This window comes from Atta colombica, unplaced genomic scaffold, assembly GCF_001594045.1.
Source record: "Atta colombica isolate Treedump-2 unplaced genomic scaffold, Acol1.0 scaffold7, whole genome shotgun sequence".
In the NCBI taxonomy this organism is placed as follows: domain Eukaryota; kingdom Metazoa; phylum Arthropoda; class Insecta; order Hymenoptera; family Formicidae; genus Atta; species Atta colombica.
The window spans coordinates 1,252,325-1,258,632 of NW_017259561.1; the positions used below are offsets into that span (position 1 = coordinate 1,252,325).

A 6,308-nucleotide genomic window follows, 5' to 3' on the forward strand; every position below is an offset into this window, starting at 1 on the left:
TGTGTGTGTGTGTGTGTGTGTGTGTGTGTGTGTGTGTGTGTGTGTGTGCGTGTAACAGCAGGTGCATTCAGTTACGGTGCTCGGTCAGCAGTCCTGATTTCACTGCATGCAAGAATTCTGTGGTCGTTGCAGTTTCAACGTGAACATCTTTATTCCCTACCCCTCCTCTATCCTGCCCCACCCTATGTCTATATCCCTTGCCTTCACCCTCATAGGAATCGTCCTCGTCGTCGGCGTCCTCATCGTCGGTCGACTGGAATAAAAACTCGTGATTTATAACCAAGTGTCCTGGAGGTCGATAAAATTTTCAAAGCTCCTGCTCCGCTGGCATTATTAAAGGTAGCTCGAAGGCTCTTAGTGAACTCAATGAGAAATGTGATCTGATATTTAGACAACTTTATGATCCTAACTCTACAGAGAGTTGGAGAGCTCGAAATAATATAATACGCGGAAAAGTCACGTATTTCGGACATTTTTTGAATTTCATACCTCATTATTTTATAATCCAAAGAAGAACGTGTCTCCTTTATTTTTCCCTGGTAAATCTCTGCATTCATTCGTACGTATGAGAAAAAAATTTATTAATGTTAACAGTGATTTTTCAAGAATATTTCTAGAAAGATTACAGAGTGAATCAGAGTTGTTGAACCAACTTTTTATTCTATGAGAAAATCATCGACTTCATATCTAATTGAATTATAACGTGTGCAGTCAATTATTTTCTCATAGGGTAAAAAGCTGGTTCAACGACTCTGATTCACTCTGTATGTGTAACAAGCACTGCATTCAGAGATATTATAAATGTTTTATTGAAAATCATATCATAGGATGTGGGATCGATGCAAGATTGTAAAGGTTAAACAAAATCGCGTTCTGCATTGCGTTTTATCATTCCATGAAGTTTTGCATAAGAAATCCATGCAGTTCGCGTAGAACGACTCAAAAATCGTGGGATACCCCCGGAGAAATATACGTCCTCCCCTGCACGTACGTAGAAACACGTGCACATTCGAAATTATTCACGTCGTGTACGATTTCTGGACCGTCGTACAACCGTGTGAACTATAAATCCAGTCATTTCTCTTCCTCCCATACGATAGGAAGGTCGAGCGTGATTTAGCCGGTTCTGCGAAAGCAAATAAAAAGTAAAAAGGAGAGGGAGGGAGAGAGAGAGAGAGAGAGAGAGAGAGAGAGAGAGAGAGAGAAACTCGGATGGAAGACAGTGGGAATATAAGTTTCGCCTCGAATGGAATTGTTATTTTGTGTGCAATGCGACAATGAAGTTCAAAATCCTTGTCGCACATAAATTCTGTTATTGTGATATTGCCGATTGCATTTCGAAATGCAATCAAAAGCGGCAATGTGATAAAAATTTCGGATTTGTTGTTTTAAAAAATCTGGAATTTTTTAAATAAATCGAATTTATTTAGCTAGAAGCATATTGCGCATTATGCAGAAATATTGGTTCTACGTACGAGTATTGATTATTTGTCAGCGTTATGTATAAATTATGATAAAATGTTGTAGGCATTTTAGTATTAAAAGAAATTATTAAAACTTCCAATTTAAAGATTTATGTTATTGTAGATTAATGATTAATTAAATAAATTACATAAAATTAGAGAATTTTTTTGAGTTTACGTGTATTAAAATAAAGACAGAGATGAGTCTAGTATTCCAGATTGTACGTATGATACAAGAAAATAAGCTTAAGCATGAATACGTATTTTCTATTTTTTGGAACAAACACATCTCGATATTCCCGACAATACATAACAACAATTTAGAAAAACAAATGATTGCATGCGGATAATCCAGGATTGGCAAAAACGAGTTCTACCGGCATGCCGTGCAACTTAAACGACGAAATTGTTATTTCGTGTGTGGCATGGATCCACATTCCAAAGTGCGCGACCACGTAAATGCTACTTCGCGAAAATGCGCGCCCATTCTTTATATATTCCTCCTTTTTCCGCGATGCTTCCTTTTAGTTTGCCTATTCCGCCCACTCGTGAATGCCAGTGTCAGTGCGCTTGGACAGAAAAAGAAAAGAAAGGCGAAAAAGGAAGAAAAGGAAAAGAGTGAAATGCATTCTTTGCCTTATCCAAGGGAAAATGTGAGTGGATCGCAACAAACGACAAGGCAGACAGAGAGAAGACAAGGGAAATAAAAAGCGGTGGGGAACAAGGGGATTGGTCGATAGTATTCGAACTCCCGAACTATTTCGAATTCTGTTGCTTTTTATTATCATGTTCGATCGGAATATTGCCTTCACACGGCGGAACGCGTGTACATACCGTGTGTCATGTCGGCAGCGCCGTGAAATTGTGATTCGCGAGAACCAGCAGTGCCATGACCAGCGGCTTTTGTCTCGCAAACAACGCGACGGAGTGCCACAATTTGTGCGCATGAATACGTGCGTACGAAACACTATGGGAGCATATATCTCAATGCTATTTCATCTTCAACAAACATACTATACTAAAATGAAATACAGAAATGTATACGTAACCCTCGATTTCTTAATTTCTTAATTTCTCTCTTATGAAAATTGTATAATGAATTGTATAACGAGAGAAATAAATCACTTATTCAAAGCCTAGCCCTGAGTTTACATCTATATAATTTATCTATATAATTTGCAATAACAAAAATCAAGAGTTTCATGTCGGATTGTGCTCCATTTTTACAAATATGACAGAGAAGTTGAGGAGTAAAAAATTTAAATTTAACTAAACACATAATTTTTTAATTGTCTTTTTGTGCAAAGATAGATATGTTAAATGTAAATATAAAAACGTAATATAACGAACGAGGAAAATATAACGTATCGAAAAAAAATCAGTTGTAAGTGTCGCTATTTTCTAAATATAGATATATATTCTGGAAAGAAATGAAGAATTGGTATTGGTTATGTATGCTCCTGATATGTAAAATATTTTTAATTTATATTTTTATTTTTAAATTTAAAATTAAAATTAAAAATGTTTTAATTTTATCGAGTGCATACATACTAGTTCTTCATTTCTTCCAAGAATATTCATTTAAAAATAGCGACATTTATTTAATTCTAAAAATTCCGTCTATTTTTATTTTCATAGCATGAAGTATAATATGTATATATTTTTTTGACACACACACACACACACACACACACACACACACGCACGCGCGCGCGCGCATACCACACACACACACACACACACACACACACACACACCACATATATGCTTGTAAAAATTAGAGTTAAATACATTTTTTTGTACGATATTAATTAATTTCTGCTTTTCTAATCGTAGTTGTAAATAATTATTTCGTAAATCTTCGTTCATCTATGAATGAAATGAAATATTTATCACTGAATGACACACGTTCCTAATAGCTTTCGGTATTATTAAAAGCTAAAATATTTCCCTGATAAGGGAGCAACGAGACGCGCGCTCGAAACTTACTCAGAATTTCCGGTACAGCGAACTTTAGTATGCCCAGTTATCTTACACGGCGTGCGCGGAGATAGGCGCGGAGGACGAAGATGATCCTGATACGAGAAATTCAAGTGAAGTGTGAAGATAACGAGACGTGCCGAGACTGGGTGTGAAAAAGAGACGGCCGAGGTGAGAAAGAGCGCGCGCGGAGGGTAGACAGAGATAAATGAGAGCAAGGGGGATGGGCACGAGCACGAAATATTTGAGTCGCGTGACACTGTGACGCCTGTAATGCAAGCCGAGGTTTAACCCTTGCCACAGGGAACGCTACGATTCTCTACATAGGGTTGAAAATAGGCGGGGATGGATGATAGAATGCATTATTCAATAACACGATTAATCGACAACATAAATGAATGTCGTGTTGCGGAACGTAACGAAATATCTACACGCAAAAACGTTCAAGTTATATATCTTATCTTTACGTAATAACGATAAATGAGAAGGATGATCAGAATTATGTGATGAATCGATTTAACAAAATTAGATTTTATAACAATACAATGGGTAATATTCATTATATCATTTGATAACCGACATAATATCTTAGATAAATAAATGTGAATAAATATATTTCATATTTTTGCTAAATTTTTGATATGATGCGTTCTATTTCTTAGATTTCTCGGATTTTCTCCGAGAACAAAAACTCCGAAGGAAAAAAGGCTTTACACTACAAGCGTTTTACTTTCTTCGCGACTGCGTTGAACATTGTGTTAAACACCGGTGCACCGGGTTAATGCACTGTTGGCTTATGATAAAATTAAAGGAACAAAAGGAAATTGGAAGGAAAGTGAGAAAGGAAGAATGATGAAGTATGAAATATTCGTGTCGCGTGACGCTGCAATTTATCCGTCGGTGCAACGTCGTTAATACCGGTGCCTACGTACCGTGACTTTGTCACGGAGCGGCACGCGGCATGTGAAGAGAGTAACGTATAACGATCCGCGTGGAAATGCAAGGTACCCCATCCCAAGCTGGGAAGGTGGATTTATCCTTCGATAACGGTTGCAATCATTTTGCAATTACGAATGCAGCGGAACGGAGTGACGCGGGTAGTTCCGCTAACGCGGTGAAAATAAATTGTGAAATAACTAACAGTCTGTGCCTCGAATCGCGTACATATCGAAACGAATTGATTAATAAAACACGTCAACAATATTGGCGGCGACGAGACGCCGATAAAAGATTGATTAAACGCGCAGAAGCGGTTACTGGAACTGAAAACAGTCGTGAATAAATCAAACATGGATAAATGCGATATCGCGAATAAATTTCTACATTTGTGACGAGAGCAGACCGATTTCGATATATAAATTTATAAGTTTTTCGCTGGCATTGAATTTAATAAAACAAGCAAGAATTTACGTCTTATTCTATTCTTCTCGTTCTCTTACATGTATATCTCATGACGATTTGCATCTTTGACGATTTGGATTACTCGTGTCTTTGTGAATAATCCAACGATGACAATATCGTCACGGCAACCGCAACGAGATCCGACAATTCCGTAACCGATATATACTAAGATGGAATACAATAAAAGGAGGAAGAGGAGAACGAAGAAGCGAGGAAGAAAAGGGAAGAACAACACAACGGAAATAAATCTCCGCGTGATTGATCGTTTGCCATGAATTGCGCGTCCGAGCGATATTAATGCACTATCAGTCGTGACGGGTTCGCACGGATGGCTCGCGTGTACCGCATGTGTAGCTTTGACGAGTCTGTCGCTCGTCGCCTCTGCCCGATATTTATGCGCACGTTTTTTTTTTGCAGCAAAACGAGGGTTACGAGAAAAAAAAAAAGACAGCTCCGCTTGAAATTTCGCACGTGTCGGGATACAACTAAGCTTTGGCTACTGCATTCCCGTTTCTCCTTCTTCCTCTTTCCTAGTATGTCAATAGATTTGTTCGCGTCGCAAGCTCCAACATGCTCCAACAAGCTCCTACCACAATTCCTATTTACTACAACTTTATAAAGCACGTTGGAATGAGTAAGAGCTATGGTAAGAGCATATTACAATATTGGAGCATGCGACGCGAACAAATCTAATAATGAGTTCTGGAATATGGAACACGACAATCGGCATCGTGAATTTATCATAGTGTAATGGTGCAGCATAGAAAAGATTCGGTTCCTAATTGATTAATAAAGTTTAGTGATTAGATATTTTGTCTATTATTCTTGCTTTCAGAAGCATTCAGAAACATTAAAAAAAATTGAGATCGATTCACAGTATTACATATTTCTTTCTATTTAGAAAATAAAATTAGCGATTAAGGAGAGAGAGGGAGGGAGGGAAAGAGAGAGAGAGAGAGAGAGAGAGAGAGAGAGAGAAAGAAAAACAGAAATTAATAAAGTAATTTAATCAAATTTCATGATATGGAGATATAATTACTTTTATCAGTAAAAATGTATAAAATGTCTAATTAAACTTTGATCATTTTCCGCTAATTCTATTTTTAATGTGATCATTATTATTCAACCAACGAAATGACATGAATGATAAATTTTTCTCTCAATTCTTGTTTTAACTTTTAAATTTTTAACATATTAACTGCATAAAATTTGGCATGCGATATATTGTTCAATATAGAAGCGTCGACTTTGTGAGTTTAAATTTTCATCATCATTCAGCTTATTAACTTTGTGAGTATTGTGACTTACTTCACAATAGTGACGTATCTCTCAATTTTTTGAGAGGAAAAACTTGAAGATATTATTTTGCGATGCAATATTCGAACTGCTGCGTTAGAGGGAAATATTGTTGAAGAAGATTCAAACTATGAGTTGAAACGTTTATAAATATTTAATATATATATA

General features: G+C 36.8%; 1 protein-coding gene across 2 annotated transcripts in view; it reads right to left on the reverse strand.

Annotated features, from left to right (window-relative positions):
- The window catches only part of LOC108692410 (putative polypeptide N-acetylgalactosaminyltransferase 9), a 76,076-nt gene that overhangs the window by 7,466 nt on the left and 62,302 nt on the right, over positions 1–6,308 (reverse strand). The gene's annotated exons all lie outside the window — the stretch shown is intronic.